The following is a 17,683-nucleotide window of genomic DNA, read 5'->3' as shown; positions in this document are numbered from 1 at the left end:
TGGGTCAGGCACACCTTAGTCCTCAAGCTGACATCTTTGCTCTTCAACACTTTAAAAAGGTCTTGTGCAGCAGATTTGCCTAATTTAATACATTGTTTGGGGCTATAGGGATGCAATGTTTGATGGGACAAATGTGAAAGTATAATTGAAAGATTAAAATAGATTTTGTATGAAGTAGTTGCAGCTCCCTTATCTGAATGTATTATTGATATGAAATATCTAATGAAGAACACTCCCTCTACCTGGCATTGTAAAATTGAAGATGTGTTAATCTGACCTTTGGCCAGGATTGACTGGGTTTGCTAAATGACAGCCATTAGATTTGCCCTAACCCACTCAGATTGGTAATTTAAAACAGTATAGGAGACCTGGAGGACTAAAGGAGATTAATGCTTTGATTAAAGACATGCTAAAGGCTAGAGTGTTGGTGCCAACAAATTCCTTGTATAACACTCCTATGTGGCCTGTGAAAAAGGCAGAAGACTTATGGAGCTTGATGGTAGACTGTTGAGGCCTAAATAAAGGAATGCAGCCTGGGGCTTCAGCTCTTGCTGGTGCAGTATTGAAGGTGAAGAAAATACAGCAAGTTAAAAGGGACTGGTAGTCAATGACTGATTTTGCAAATGTATTTTTCTCCATCCCAATATTAGAAAAGAGTCAGCAGCATTTTGCGTTCACTTGGGAAGGATCTCAATTCACTTTCAGTGTGTTGTCACAGAGTTATTTGAATTAACAAACTTACTGTCATAGTATGGTTAGAAGATATTTGGACTTGGTGCAGATCTCAGGTGCAATGATATATTACGTTAATACCAAACATAGCAGAAAAGGATAGGGCAGGTCTGAAAAACAGTAGTAACCCATATGACTAATGTAGGTTGGTTAAGAAACCAAGCAAAATTCCAGGGCCCTGCCCAAACAGTGAAATTCTTGGGAGTACCTTGAACTGGAGCCATCTGTGGCATTCTGCAGGCAACAAACGATAAGTTGCTATCACCTGTCACAAGTACTAAGTAACAGACTTAATATTTACTTAATTTCTTTGGATTTTGGAGGATGCATATTCTACATCAGGGAATACTGCTAACTCCCATCCATAAAACCACTCAGAAGAAAACTGCATTCAAATAGGGACACAAGATACAACAGAGCATATCCGAGCTAGAAAAGCAGGTCTCACTCTTTTCCATTAGTCCTTTATGATCCACTTTCAGATTTGAGAATGTATGCACATATGATTTTGCAGACTAGAGCTTATGTCAGAAGTTTAAGAACGTTGTCCTATCACTACAATTGGAATTCTGGACTAGAAAATTTCCAATTACTCACCTGCTATTGGGCATTGATTGAGACATCTCAATGACAGACAGATATAAAATTAACATGAGGACTGAAATATGCATAATGTATAGGGCAATGTTGAAGAAACTTTCAAATAAGGAAAGCAATGCCCAAAATAGTTTCACAATAAAATGGAAATGGTTCACACAGGATCAGACTACTGGGGAAATACAGGGGCAGATTCCTCAGGGGAAAAAAATTCACATGTCTGACAAGTAGATTATAATGGACAGATGGCACAAGGTGGCTACAAATGGGTCCTCCAGGAATACTTATTGTAGACTAAGCTTTGTGTATTTTGTAGCAGATTCAGATGCCAAAAAGCCCCATTAATGGAATAGACTGAAAAAAAAAAAACTGTACCAATTTTGGCTACCACTTTCTATTTCCTAAGACTAATGACCAAACTTAACAGCTCATAGGGTGCAGCCATAGGCCAAGAAAGATTGCATTAAATGAACATATCATGATGCATGCTACTCTCAGAGTGATGGTTTCATTAGAATTGGAATAGACAAAGTATTTGTTATCTACAAGGGTGGGAGATAAAGGTGTGACGGGCTGGATCACATGACTTTATGAGTGTCATAAAGTGGCTCATACTTAATATGAAGAGGCCAAAGGGAGGAGCACCCCTGGATAGAATGCTATGCTTTTCATGGGGTCTGGGAAGAAGGATTGAGTCATGATACTGATGCCACTGTTCAGTTCTTCCCCACATCACCTGAAATTGATTATTTTTCCCTTCCCTGACTGAATGCAGTTCCAGGATCACAGATGCACCTGTGAGTGTCGGACAGCAAGGTTATTCCCTCAGCTTGAACCTGTATGCCAGAATTTCCAAGGGCCTGATGAGATGAAGTGTACCTTCCACCTACCTGGCAAAATTGTCATTGACAGTGAATGGTACCATTCTGCCTAGTGTTGCAGATAGCCAAATAGTCTTATATCTATGTAACCACCCAACATAAATGGAAATGGACTGGCACAGCAGCTGAACCTGATGTCCATTTCCAAGATGGAAAAGTTTGTGTACAAATAAATGAAAAATGGAAGGAAGGAGAAATACATAATAGCTGAGTGTAAAGGAAAGAATAAATTGGTTATGCAGTGGAAAATCTAACTTTGTGCAAATACCCTGAGAGAGACTCAGAGAAAGGGGATAATCTGCTCTCAGTTAAATTTTATCAGGAGGATGGAACTATAGGATCAGGACTGCACTTAGAACTACAAGGTCGGCAGTTCAAACTTACCAGCTGCTCCTTAGAAACCCTATATGGCTTATCTGTGGGTCAAGGAACCCTGGTAGCTTAGTGAGTTTTGAGCTGGGCTGCTAACCACAAGATCAGCAATTCAAATCCACTAGCTGCTCCATGGGAGAAAGATGAGGCTTTCTGCTCCTCTAAAGATGTATAGCCTTGAAAATGCTATACAGGGTTACTATTGGTTGGAATCAACTCAGTGCCACACAATCACCACCAACCACCATGGGTCACACCTGACTTGATGGCACTTAACAACAACCACAGAAGGCTGAAGATGAGACAAACTTTTGGAGGAACTGATCAGGTCAAATGGACACCTACAGCACACCTAAATGGCAGGTACCTGAGTAATCTCACATTTAGGACTATTTGACACATTGAAGGACTGATTGTTAAAAACTGGTTTATATGGTAAAATGATAGGAATGGAGAAGTTAATCCTACAAATAGGAAAGGGTCAGTGACAGCAAGAGATAGAAGGTGGTCTCCAGTGTAGTTAATTACTTAATATGGTCCTTCTAGCCATATTCCTCCATTCTGTGATGCCTTATAAATTCTAGCCTTTATGCCTGTGGTTATGGCCTGTTCCATTTTAGAATGAGTTGATAATGTGGGAGGATTCAAGTGGAATTAGGTGAGATTCAGTATTGAAGTGAGATTAAGGTTTAAGGGTAAAGGTGGGGCTAAGATTTAAGGATACCACCAGTGACAGTGGGTCTGACTCAAGTCACCAACCTAAGTTTACTTGGGGTATGCTCTGGGTCCAAAATATAGGAATGTTTGACCAAAGTTTAATCTCTTTCTCTGTATCTTGCATATATTTTGTCTTTGTATGACTTCCAGTTTGTGGGGTTTGTGGCCTATCAGCTGATCTTATTCAGTATCCAAAGCCTTGTACATAAACAGCATGTCATCTGACATGTAAATTTGTGTTCCTCAGACTCTGCAACCAGGTGAGTGAGGAGAATCCTCCATACTGATGCCTGAATTATGGATTTGGGACTTGCCAGCCCACACAACCACATGAGTCATTTTTTCAACTGTTCATGGGTACTGGTAGATGTTACAGAAAATTACAAAACCTAAAGATACAAGAGAGAATACTGATTAGGGAAAAGTTGGATATTTGGATATCTTTAACATCTATCTGATAGAAACTTCTTGATGATCTATCTATAAGAAATTATTCTTGTAGTAAGAAAGATTTTACTACAAAATAGTCCATGGTAATATGGTTCAAGACCTTGAATATTTCCTGAGGAGTACTTCTCCACATTTTGTCTCATTTATAGATAGATATAGATGCAGGGTTCGCTATGAGTCGGAACCGACTCCACAACTCATAACAACAACAATAGATATAGATATAGATGTGTATTGTCTAGGTTTCAAGGGATACAGATAAACTCAGAATCCACTATGCTACCAAGACTCCTTCTTCAAGGTAGAATTGACTTAATGATATGTATGGAGCATAGTTTTCCAGACTTTCATTTGCTAATGAGGCACCAAAGATGAGAAGAAAAAACTGCCACAAATATCCATTAATAGTCAGAATGTATGAAGGAAATATAGAAGGTATGGATTTAGGAAAATCGGATGTCGTCAAAAAATGAAATGAAATCTGTAAAGATTGATATCCCAGGTATTGCTGTTGTTGTTAGGTGTTGTTTAGAAAGTTCGAACACACAGTGACCATATGTACAACAGACTGAAACACGACCTGGTCCTGAGCCATACTCACAATAGTTGAAACATTTTGGTCAATTGTTGCTACCACTCATGTCAATCCATCTCATTGGGGGGTCTTCCTCTTTCTTACTGCCTCTCCACTTTTCCAAGCATAATGTCCTTTTCCCAGCACTGACAAAATGTCTAAAATATGAGAAACCAAATCTCACCATCCTGGCTTCTAAGGAGCATTGTTTATTCTTCTGACAGTACATGGCCCTTTCAATATTCTTTTCCAACACCCTAATTCAATGCATTGATTTTTCCTTTCATGTGTTTTTTTTTCATTCATTGTTCAATTTTCACATGCATCTGAGGTGATTGAAGATACTGTACCTTGGGTCAGGCACACCTAGGTCCTCCAAGTAACATATTTGCTCTTTAACATTTCAAATATGTCTTTTCAGAAGATTTGCCTAGTGCAATAATACATTGTTTGATTTCTTGCCTGTTGTTTTCATGAGCACTGATTGTGGAGTCAACAAAAATGAAGTCTTTGACAACTTCAATCTTTTCTCCATTTATCATGGTGTTATTTACTCTTCCAATTATGGGGATTTTTATTTTCTTTACATTGAAGTGCAATCCATACTGAAGGATGTCGTCTTTGATCTTCATCAGTATCTATTTCAAGTCCTCTTCACTCCTAGCAAGCAAGGTTGTTTTATTTACATATTGTGAGTTCTTAGTGAGTCTTCCTTCAATCCTGAGGCCCCATTTTTCTTCATATAATCCAGTTTCTTAGATTATTTGCTCAGACTGAATAAGTATCATAAAAAGATATAACCCTGGTGTATACCTTTCCTGCTTTGAATCGATTCACTACCCCTTATTCTGTGACTGCCTAATGGTCTATATTCAGATTGCATATTATCTTAATTAAGTCTTCTGGAATACCCATTTTTAGCAATGTTATCCATAGTAATCCATACTGTCAAATGAATACTCAATAAAGTTAAGCACAAAATGTAAAGATCTTTGTCATTTTAAATCAGTCAATCTTATGGTTGGCTATTCCAGACAGACAAATTGAAGAATGATGTCGCACTGATTATCAGAAAGAGCATTTCAAGTACTGTGCGGTCTGTGATAGGATAATATCTATAAACCCAGGAAGACAAGTAAACACTACTGTTATTCAAATGTATGGACCAACAACTAAAACAAATGATGATGAAATTGAAAATTTTACCAAGTTTTTCTGTTTGAAATTGCTCAAATAAGCGATCAAAATGCATTGATAATTCCTGGTGATTGGAATGTAAAAGTTGGAAATAAAGAGTAAGGATCAGTAGTTAGAAAATATGGCTTTGGTGAAAAAAACAATGCTGGAAATCACCTGAGTGAATTTTGCAAGACCAAAGACTTATTACTTGTAAGTACCATTTTCAACAATATAAATGGTGACTATACATATGGATATCACTAGATGGAATGCACAGGAATTTATTTGACTGTATCTATAGGAGCTCTGGTAGCGTAGTGGTTACGACTCGGGCTGTGAACCGCAAGGTCAGCAGTTCGAAACTACCAGCTGCTCCGCGGGAGAAAGATGAGGCTTTCTACTCCCGTAAAGATTTACACCCTCGGAAACCCTGTACAGGGTCACTATGAGTCGGTTCCGACTCCATGGCACATAACAACAACAACAACAATGGGAAGAGAACATGGAGTAACTCAGTATCATCAGCTAAAACAAGGTTAAGGAAGGACTGTGACAGATAATGAAAAGGAAAAGGTCACTGCTCTCTCCAGTCCAGGAGCAAGCTAAAATGCTAATCAGGTCACCAAATGGGACCAATCCCCATGGTTTTTCCCCTGCCCTCAAATAGTTATGCATATTATCTGGCCCCTCCTCAGACTCTGACCTCATATAAGCCCAATGTTGCCCTCCATTGGAGGCTCAGAATCTGGAGAAATTAGCTTCTCTGAGTCAGCTGGCTTAATAAAATCTGAAACTCTGTTTCACTTCTCTGAGTGGCCTCAGTTTCTTCCACCAAGAATCTAAAACTGTTGCAATATTTGGTTCTCTGACCTGGCCCCTTGAGCCACCGGATCGGAGTCAGGGAATGACTAATGGCGAGCTCCCCTAGGTGGATGAGATGGCTTGCGCCACCACCACATTTGAGGGTCCCTCCTCTTCCAAGTGGGGCCAGCCAGCCGCCGCACCCACCTCTCCTGATTGGACTCAAAAGGAGAGGTAGAACCAGAGAAACCAGGCAAGACTTCTGGAACAGGTATGCCCCGGGGCACTGGTTAAACCCAGTCAGACCTGTCCCTACGGACAGAAGTGGAAGGCTGATCCCCTTTCAAGGCCTCACCTAGAGGCCTCAGTCAGGGACTCCCCAAAAGGGGGGATGGAACTGCCATAAACTCTGTGTGACTGGTTGAATGCAAGTGTGCATGTAACCAAAGTGTAGCTTGTCGTGCCCAGTCTATACGGTTCCACGGCCCTGGCTACAGATTCTGAGTGGGCCCTATGGCACTACATACACTTAAGTACGATGGGAATTCTCATGGTGAGCCTGCAGCCTTGAGATGCATGTTGACAGATTTAAAAAAAAAAAAGGGGGGGGGGGGGGGGAATGGGAATTATGATTACGGAAAGTTTGTAAGCTTTGGCCTATACTTGATTGGATTCGTTAGAACTTTGAGGCGGTATCTTGAGCCAGAACCTAAGTTGAGACATTTGCATATGAAAAGATGCAGGCCCACCCAGAACTGGTCTAAAGCCATATGCATGTGAATGGGGATAGTACAGGGTGGAGGGAACTTAAGTGTTTTAAAGGTTAATGTGTTTGGTTACCTTATGGATATTGGCTTCTGTTTATTATTGTAAAATGTGTAATAGGAATATTGGAAATTATGATTATGGAAAGTTTGTAAACTGGCCTTTGGCCTACACTTGATTGGATTTATTAGAACTTTGAGATGGTTCTTGAGCCAGAACCTGAGTTGAGACATTTGCATTTGAAAAGATATACAAGCCCTCCCTGAACTGTTGAAGATTTGTGAGTTTAAAAAAAAAAAAAAAATCAGGAGGCACAGCAAAGTCTGGATCTGTCTGTGGAATCTTTTCTTGGGGATCTTTGGCCCTGTGTCTCTTGTACTCACCTCTGCCTTCACTTTGAGATCCCATTTTGCTTTATTCTGGATGCACACATCAGGGCATGGTAGACAGAGAGTAATTTCCTAAAAGTGCCCTATCTGTTTAGTGAATCTCGTATGACTTAAGGAGATGCCTAGGTCCTCACTGCTAGAGCGGAGTGGACTCCTGGTTCAAAACTCTCCAAAGCTAAGAGACATTTGAAAATTTTTGCGAGAGAAGCAGCATAGTCTGAATCTGTCTTTTGAATATTTTCTTGGGAGTCTTTGGCCCTGTGTCTCCTGCACTCACCTCCACCTTCACTTTGAGATCCCCTTTTGCTTTATTCTGGGTGCACACATCAGGGCATGGTAAATAGGGAGTGATTTCCTAAAAGTACCCCATCTGTTTCTGTTAAGGTTAACCTCTGTATCTAAAATAAATATAGGCCTCAATCTGAAAGAAAAGTGTTATAAAGCATAATTCTAACTGGTTTCTATATGGGTACCCTCCTATGACATCAAAGGAAGTGATGTTTTACTGTAACACAACTTGGCCAATGTACGTTCTTGATGATGAAAAAATAACCTTAAATGGATCTTTAAAATTATTATACCATCTTACATCTTGAATTGTTAAACCACTGTGTCAGATTGTCTATTTATTTGTAAAATTACTATGTTTTTGTCCTGTATTATGTTTAAGAAACTGAATACAACCTGGAATTCCAAGAATATGCAAGTTATATCATGTATATGTACTATAATGCACTTATACCGCTAATGTGAAAGCCAGACAGAGGAAAAATTAATACAGATGAATATTAGGTAAAAACAGTTCTAAACAGGCCTGTACATGAATATACAAAGAGATATAAATGGTTAGTTTTATGAAATACAGCTTTTGATTGTGACCTTGTCTTATTACAACCTTTGATACCCTAGCAGCTGCTATTAGAGAAAATTATAACTTGACCTAGTGAACCTGCCTGGCTATATTCAGCCGCTGAGGAAAGTAGTTTGGAAGTGATTTCTCTATACCATACCCTTCTAGGGACCCATTTCAGTAGAGGGCTACCTGGAACAGAGGTAAGGCAATAACCCTTCTTCAGATGCCCACAGAATTAAATATGGAAGGGCACGCCACAGGATATTACTGAGCACATACTTCTTTCTCTATCTTGGCTTGTTAAATAGGAAAAATTCAAATCCTTCTAATTGAGATGTTGTTGTTCAGTGCTTCCAGGTCAGTTCTGGCTCATGATGACCCTGTGTGAGTTTTCCGAGGAGCGGCTGGTGGGCTTGAACTGCAGATCTTGTGGTTCGGACAGACTTGGTAGTCCAGCACATTGACTCACAGTGCCACACTAGGATGACCTAATTAAAATAATAAATTTAATAACCACTATTTTGCTACCCATTATCCTATTTGGGCAGATATTCAGGCTTTGCTAACAATGCTCCTGACCAGGGATGAAAAAGGCATGGGACAAAACAGCACATTCATCAAAAAACAACCTGAACAGGATGCTTGCCCTGAGTAAGGCAATTCCTCTAGCTGACACAAATTAAAATCTAGATGGGCCTGCCACGACTGGTAGTGGTGATGGTTTGTGCCGTAGAATCAGTTTTGACTCATGGTGACCCTGTACAGGGTTTCTGAGGCTATAAATCTTTATAGGAGTGGAGGGCCTCGTCTTTCTCTCATGGAACAGCTGCTGGTTTCGAACTGCTGGCCTTGAAGTTCACAACCCGATTTGACACCGTTATGCTACACTGGAACACTATAAAAGGTGCATTCTCAGAGGTCTGAAAAAGGGAATTCCTAAACCAAAAATCTTGAACATGGTACAAGCAATTCAGCAGAAGCCAGCTGAGAGCCCCTCTCAATTCTTCAAATGCATCTACTAAGCTTACTGTAAGTACACAGACCTTGATCCTGAGAATTCAGCAAATATGCAAATGGTTAACATGATTTTTTATCTCTCAAAGCACCCAGGATTTTAGAAAGAAATTGCAGAAATTTGACAGGGCAATTAGCATGACTCCATCCCAACTGGTGGACATCACTTTCAAAGTATTTAACAGCTGCGAGCACGAGAAATCTCAGGTCGTAACTGTCCTCCTAAAAGACCACCAGAGGTAAGGATGTGGGACCCCAGGGAGGACCCCAGAAAGGAACTAGGGCCTTAAGGAAGGACCGATGTACTTATGCAAAAAACTGGACACTGAAAAAAATAAATGCCCAAATCTCAGGGGAGGATCTGGTAGAAAAAGCCATCAAACTCAACAGATGGTAGAACAAGTTTTATTGTCTGCAGAAGACTAACGTTGTCAGGGGGTAAGGGGTTTAGCATGATTTGGCATCAACCTCTGCCGCCCCTATAGCCCCACCCGCGGGACCTCAGCTGAAAATAATAATGGGGACAGTGATGGCGACTGAGATCTCAGGGAGGCCTGAAGACCTGTTCTTCCTGAAACCCCTGGACTGTTTCACTGGGGAAAAGAAAATAACTGACTGGTCCCCTTACTGGGCCCCAACCTGCTTCCAGAATTGCATGTTCAAACAGCTTTCTGAAACCAAAAGTCTGCAGATGGAGGTCCCTCATGAACATGCCTGTTGGTTCAGACTCAGAAAACCAGTCACATTGGCCTGAGGAGATCCACAGTCAGGTAAAACCCCTGTGTGGACTAGAGGAACTCTGGGGAGAACCAACAAAAATCCTCCATCGAGGTCTGATTGAAGCCTGGAAACTTACTATCCCATAAAAACCAATATCCTCTCAGAAAAGAGGCCGAGAAATTCATTTTGGCCAGCTCATCCCCGTCCCCATCAAGCTGTCTCCCTGCTGTTAAAGAAGGGAAGCCTGTGGCAGGATGGATAGGCAATACCAGGTTATTTTACTGGACAATCTGAATATTACCCTGTGAATTATGGGGCAACTAAACCTGCCATCCTCCCCTGATGTGGCAACTGGAGGACTGAACCATGATTGCATAGAAATCACTGACCCAAGTATTTTCCAGCCAGCCTGACCTGTTTTAACTGTATCTGGTGGACTAGACGTCGTTTGTGAACAGAAGTAGTTACATGGAAAAAGGGACTCAGATATCAGGGTGTGTAATAGTAATCTTACAAGACTGGGTAGAGGCAATAGCATTCCTGCCAGGGATCTCAGCTCAAAAAGCTGAACTGATTGCACTGACAAGGGCATTAGAAATGCTGGCAAGAAAAACTGAATGTGTACCCAGAGGACTTTAGTACAACTGAGGCAGAAGGATTGGAGAGAGGGATTAAAGGATGAAAAGTAGATGACAATGGAATTGTTCCGGTTCTGAAAAGTTAAAAGCTATAAAGTAAATGTCCTTTTTTAAAATAGAATGGTTCTGATCCTTTGAAAAATAGCACCTGCTCTTCTTAAATGAGTCCATGAGATGACCCACTACATGGAAAAGGCCCTCACTTGGCTCATTAGGCCCTGGCAATAGAGCAAGAAATTAAAAAAAAAATCATTCAGGAGGTTAGCTCCGACTGTTACCTGATTCAAGAGTAATCCCGAAACAGGTTGTCCTGCACCAATACCAAGGCAAACAACCCCTTGAAAATTAACAGGTTGACTTCATGCAGATGCCCCATGCTGGGAAATTAAATATTCTCTGGTTTTGTTTTTGTAGACACCTTTTCTGTTTGGGTAGAGGTTTTCCCCCACCAGAACTAAGAACTTTTGAAATAGTGAAAATCCTCTTGAAGATTACCTCCAAGTTTGGACTTCCAGAGTGTCCAAAGTGACAACAGAGCAGCAAACACCTACAGATTAAATGGAGATTGTAGTCAACGTGGAGGTTCAAGAAAACGAACTAAACACTAAAGAGAAATAAATGACAAAACCATCAGGAAATTTATCTACATTGGGACTAGGTGTTGCCTTAGCCCTGTTTTGACTAGCCCCCAGAAGCGGGCTTAAATTGAGCCCTTATAAAGTTGTATACAGTAAACCTTCCCAGGCAGCTTCCCTCAACCCTCTACCTGACCTCAGCCAAGGTTTAAAGATGCAGTGGTATGCACACTTCCACCACATACTTTCTATTATGTGTAATTGCTTTTCGAAGTTCTGCTTCCTTCCCTACAGGTAACCTTATCCCTTTCAGCCTGGAGATCATATTCTGCTCAGAACATGGAAAGATGGACCTGAAAACCAGTTAGAAAAAAGTGGACTGGACCCTGGGAAGTCCTTTTAGCCACTCCGTCAGCTGTCAAGTTAGCTGGACTCAACTTGGACACAGTGGGACTCTCATAAGACATTGTTCCTTTCAACGGGATGATAAACATTTGGGCCTATTTAGTTCAGGGTGTGATAAATGTATCTGATTTGTTTTTCCTTTCGGGAGGGCATCCAAAAGCATCTGCAAAGATTACTGAGGGCTGGAACAAGAAATTATCCCAAGCTCAGCAGCCAAGGTAGAAGGCATCCCCACCTGGATTCACCACAGCAGGCTAAAGTAAGCCTCGTCTCCATGAGAAGCTGAAGCTGACCCTACCAACCCGCATAAGGCAACATTGAGATGTACACCCTGCCCTGCTTCAGCCACAAACTGGGAGCTGGCTGATCTATGCGTGGCCGAAGCATGAGGATGTCCACAGTGGGACTCATTTTAATTAGAGTTTGGGGTATGGGAAAGGGAGAAATCTGTGTAATCTATACACCCACACCACCAAGCTGGGCCAAACAGTAACCACGCTACTTTTCTATAGTTGTTATAAAAGAGAGGGCACCCTCCTAGGTAACTGAATCTATAAACAATGGAACTAAGGTGGCCCTAACCCTTCTTACGTGTCAACAGACCCAGATACTAAATGCCATGTATCAAAATAGATTTGCCCTAAACTACTAACTGGCTGTGGAGGGAGGAGGGGTATGAAAGAAGGTTAACTTTGCTAACTTCTGCATATAAGTAGATAATCAGAATCTGGCAGTAGAAGACCTTGTAGAAATGCAGAAAGTTGCCCATGTCCCTGTGTAAACCTGGAGTGGGTGGAACCCACAGAACCTATGGGGAGGGTAGTTCTTCATCTTTATAGGAGTCAAGACCCTCGTGGTTGGGGGTCCTGTTTTATTTGGAATTTACTTAATCAGTCCATGCTTCCTCCCACTATCAGTCAGGGCCATGGGAACTGCCATTAAAACTAATCAATTGAAAGGGGTACCAACAATCCAAATCAATACCAAAATACCATTCCTTACATAGATGATGCCCCTGGGACAAAGGTCCCAAAGGGTATCAAAGGGGGGAATGAACAGGAAAATGTCACTGCCCTCTCCAGCCCAGGAGACAAGCTAAAATACTTTTTATAATGGGACCAATCCCCTGGTTTTCCCCCTGTCCTCAAACAGGTATGCAGCCTGGCCCCTCCCTGGAATCTGACCCCATGTAAGCCTATGTTGCCCTCCATTAGAGGCTCAGAATCTGGATAAATTAGCTCTTCCACATCAGCCAGCTTAATAAAATCTGAAACTCAGCTTCACCTCTCTAAGTGGCCTCAGTTTCTTCGACCACAAATCTAAAACAGCTGTAACATAGACTGAAGCAGAAGAAAATTAAAATTAGCCCATGAGAGCCAAATTAAGACTTGAGTAGATCCCACCTGAATTTAGATGCCATCTCAAGAGTAGATTTGATGCATTGGACTAATGACTGAAGACCAGAAGAGTTGTGGGGTGACATCAAGAACATCATACATGATGAAAGGGAAGGTTTTTAAAGAGACATTAAAGAAACAAAAGACCAAAATAATGTTAGAAGAGACTGAAAACTTCTCTTGAATGTACAGAAGCTAAAGTTAACAGAAATGTTGAAGTAAAAGAACTGAACAAAAATTTTCAGAGCTATTGCTTTGAGAAGGAAAAATGATGTATTATAACAAAATGTAACGTACAAAGCCCTGGAATTAGAACACCAAAATGGACAAACACACTCATCACTTCCCAAAATGAAAATATATATATATTGAAGAAAATATTCAAGTCTTGGGTTGCAGTATTGAAAGATTCTAAGGGAAAATGGATACTGAATGGTTTGAAATAAAAACAGTGCATGGCAGTTTTGTATCCTTTCACAATATCTATTCAAACTTTATGTTGAGCAAATTATCTGAGATGTTGGATTGTATGAAAAAAAACTGGGACCAGGAGTAGAGGAAGAGTCATTAACAAACAATGATATGCACATGCAGATGATACAACTTGGTTGCTGGAAGAGGGCATAAATTACTCACTGGTAAAAATCAAAGACTACAGCCTTCAGAATGGATTACACCTCAATGTAAAGAAAACAAAGATCCTCAGAACTAGACAAATGAATTGTTGTTGTTGTTGTCAGGTGCCATCAAGTCAGAACCAACTCATAGCGACCCCATGCACAGCAGAACGAAACAATGTCCGATCCGGGGCCAACCTCACTACCGCTACCACACTTGAGTCCATCAATGAATGGTTTAAAATCTGAAGACATTTGCACCAGGTTTATATCCTTTCACTATACTTTATCTGTATGCTCAGCAAATAACCCAAAGTTGGGTTATTTGAAGAAGAATATGACGGCCAACTTTGGAGGAAGAGTCATTAACATACTGTGATATGCAGATGATACAACCTTGTTAGCTGTAATCAGAGAGGACTTGAAACACTGATGAAGATCAAAGACCTCAGCTTTCAATACGGATTGCGACTCCGACTCAGTGTAATGAAAACAAAACTCCTCTCAATTGAACCAATAAATAATACTAATAAAAATGTAGAAAAGATTGAAGTTGTTATGTACTTTAATTTGCTTGGATCCACAATCAATGTCCATGAAAGCAATAGTCAATAAATCAAATGACGTATTGCATCAGGCAAACCTGTTACAAAAGACCTGTTTAATCTTTAATGTGTTCAAGAGCAAAGATGTTAGTGTTAGGTCTAAAGTGTACCTGACCAAATCACCTCTTAAGTGTAAGTTGCACAATAAATATGGAAGACCATAAAGAATTTTTGTGTTTGATTTATGGTGTTAGTGAAGAATGTTGAAAGTACCATGGATTTCTAAAACAAACAAATCTGTGTTAGAAGATGTACAGCTATAATGCTCCTTAGACACAAGGATGGGAAGACCTTGTTTCTCATAATTTGGATCAGGAGTCCATGTAGATGGACATCACACTTGACGAAGTGGAAAGTCAATGACAAAGAGGAAGACCTCCAGCAAGATGAATTGACAGAATACCAACAATGGGCTTAAACATAATAACAACTGTGAGGATGACACAGGACTGGACAGTGTATTGTTCTGTTGTGCATAGAGCCACTGTGAGTCAATACTGACACTATAACACCTAAGGACAACAATAAGCATCTTTGGGTGGCATATCTCTAAAATTTCTCTGTTTGATACATTAGCTCTAGTTTCAAAGGCTGTTTTATATTCAAACATGCTAGGAGCATGTTTGAAGGTTTAAGCTATATTGTAATACTAGGCATTCATGGAGAATTGTCTCCTGACATTCACTAGCACCAAATAGTAGTAAAATTATACCATAGGATTAATTGAGGACAAAGTTACTAGTAAGAAAAGTATTGTTGTTAAGTGCAGTTGAGTTAGTTTCGAATCATAGTGACCCTGTATAGGGTTTCCAAGGAGCAACTGTTGAGTTTGAACCACAGACCTTGCAGCTCAAATTTACTTTTAAGTCCAGTGCTTATCCTACAGTGCCACACCAGAACTCCAAGAAAAGCATAGAGCACACAAAGTGTCCTGGATTCTCATTATTCCATACTAAACCCTAGACATAGATGTTCTATGTGAACCATAGCCAAAATTTCAGTGGAGAAGAGACTATATCAGTACCAGCAGGATAGACATGATAGCAAGCAAGCTGGGGAAACACCCTGACCGCATACCACATAACACAGAACAGCTCAAATTTCGAGGGATAGGAATCACCTATTTTCCCTAAGTAACTAAAACTATATAATGAAACCCCGGCACTTAGGCACAATACCAGAGGTCTGCATAACAAGGGTCCTGGAAGAAGTCTTGGAAAGCTTCTTTATACTCAAATTCTGATATTACCCAGTTCTTCCTGTCTCTTCAGTTAAATCAGTGCTATCATAAGCCTAGGTGGTGCAGTTGGTTAAGCACTGGGCTGCTAGCTTCAAGGTCAGATGCTCAAACCTATCAGTGGCTCTGAGGAAGAAGGCTAACACTGGTCCTGAAAAGATGTACAATCTCAGAAATCCTAGAAAGTTAGTTCTTTTCTTTCTTATTTGTTGTTGTTGATAAGTGTCATTGAGTCTGTTCTGACTCATTGTTGTTGTTATGTGCCGTGGAGTCGGTTCCAACTCATAGCGACCCTGTACAGGATTTCCGAGGCTGTAAATCTTTACAGGAGCAGAAAGCCTCATCTTTCTCCCGCGGACAGCTGGTAGTTTCGAACTGCTGACCTTGAGGTTCACAGCCCAATAGCAACCCTCTATTAGGTTTCTGAAGGGCTGCTGGTAAATCTGAACTGCTGACTTTGTCATTCGAAGTCCAGAGCCGATCCTATGACACCACATCAGGAGTTATATAGGGTCCTCTAAAACCAGGAACTGACTCATTGACAGTGAGCTTGGTTTAGATAGACTAAGATACAAAGAGTGGGCATGGATTGAGCATCTATGGTCTCCCAGTTTCTCTCTTGCGAAAAGAAAAAGACTTGTTTTTTGTGAGACAGAAAATAAAACTTCCAGATTATGTTTAGTTTTTTTGTGTTTAACAAGAATACATGTGTGCATTTCTTCTATACTATGTTGTCACCTTTCTTCCTGTAAGACTACATGGTAAATTAATTGAAATGTGACAAGGTGACATTGGAGGATTAAGTACAAACTTTGTGAAAATGTATATGCAAATTAGGCTACTAAGATCTAGAACCCTTTCATCCTATCCTAAGGACTCCTGGTATAGAGCTGAGAGTTATATGCTGGACTGCAAAGTTGGTTTGAACCACAAAGTTGGCAGTTCAAGCTCACCAGCCACTCCATGGAAATCCTATACAAGGTCACTATGAGCTGGAACCAGCTCAATGGCACTTAACAACAACAACAGCATCCTATCCTATGCAGAGAAAAACAACAATACAACACACACACAATACACAATAGTATAAAGAAAATTCCAAGGCATTTGTCCCCAAACTGACCTGAAACAGTGATAAAGCAACTCTGTGTATGATTTCCGTCTTCTTTTGATGGTTCCTATACCATTCATTATTTTGTCCATAGAATCCTTCAATGTTGCAACTAATTCAATGCTTTCTTTCTTTATTTTTTTTTTTTCCAGCTTAAGGAATGCTGTGCATGTTCTTTCCTTTTGATTTTCTAACTCTGGGTCTGCACATTTCATTATAATATTATATCTTCTTAAGCTGTCCTTTGATTTTTTTGATAAACTCTCACTTATCATTCCTTCTGGCTACTTTTGCTTCTCTGTTTTCTGAAGCTAATTTCAGTCACTTCTGATATCCATCTTTGTTTTTTTTTCTTTCTTTCGTTCCTGTCTTTCTAATGACCTTTCACTTCCTTCAAATATGATATTCCTGATATCATCCTACAAATGTTCAGGTCTTAGTTCAATTAGTCAAATCTAAAACTGAGATGGTCTCAATTCTGGTGGGATATACTCAAGGTCATGTTTTGGTTCTATGGAGTTCTAATTGTCTTTAGCTTCTACTTGAACTTTTTGATGGTCTGTTCCACAGCCAACCACTGGTCTTGTTCTGACTCCTAATATTGAGCTTCTCCTTGGTCTCTTTCTAAAGATTCAGATGACTCAATTCCTGTGTATTCCTTCTGATAAGGTTCATGAGTATATTCATCATTTATGTTGTCAAAAATAAATATTTTCAATGAATAAGTCATTGGTCTTGCACAGTTCTAATATGTTGTTGTTGTTAAGTGCCATCGAGTCGGTTCCGACCCATAGCGACCCTGTATAGGGTTTCCGAGGGTGTAAATCTTTACGGGAGTAGAAAGCCTCATCTTTCTCCCACGGAGCAGCTGGTAGTTTCGAACCGCTGACCTTAAGGTTCGCAGCCCGATTCGTAACCACTACGCTACCAGAGCTCTAATATGTAACCCCCTGCATATTTCCTATCACTAAGGTAATGTTTTTCAACTACTTACCCTTTCTCTTTGTCTCCAATTTTCATATTTCAATTACCAGTAATTATCACTGCATCCTGA

General features: G+C 40.3%; 1 pseudogene; it reads left to right on the top strand.

The window, feature by feature from the left end:
• The window catches only part of LOC102830290, a 92,164-nt pseudogene that overhangs the window by 74,239 nt on the left and 242 nt on the right, over positions 1 to 17,683 (top strand).

This window comes from Chrysochloris asiatica, unplaced genomic scaffold (genome assembly GCF_000296735.1).
Source record: "Chrysochloris asiatica unplaced genomic scaffold, ChrAsi1.0 scaffold00019, whole genome shotgun sequence".
NCBI classification, from domain to species: domain Eukaryota; kingdom Metazoa; phylum Chordata; class Mammalia; order Afrosoricida; family Chrysochloridae; genus Chrysochloris; species Chrysochloris asiatica.
The sequence above is the reverse complement of the archived record's forward strand: the minus strand, read 5'-3'. Positions and strand labels throughout refer to the sequence as shown.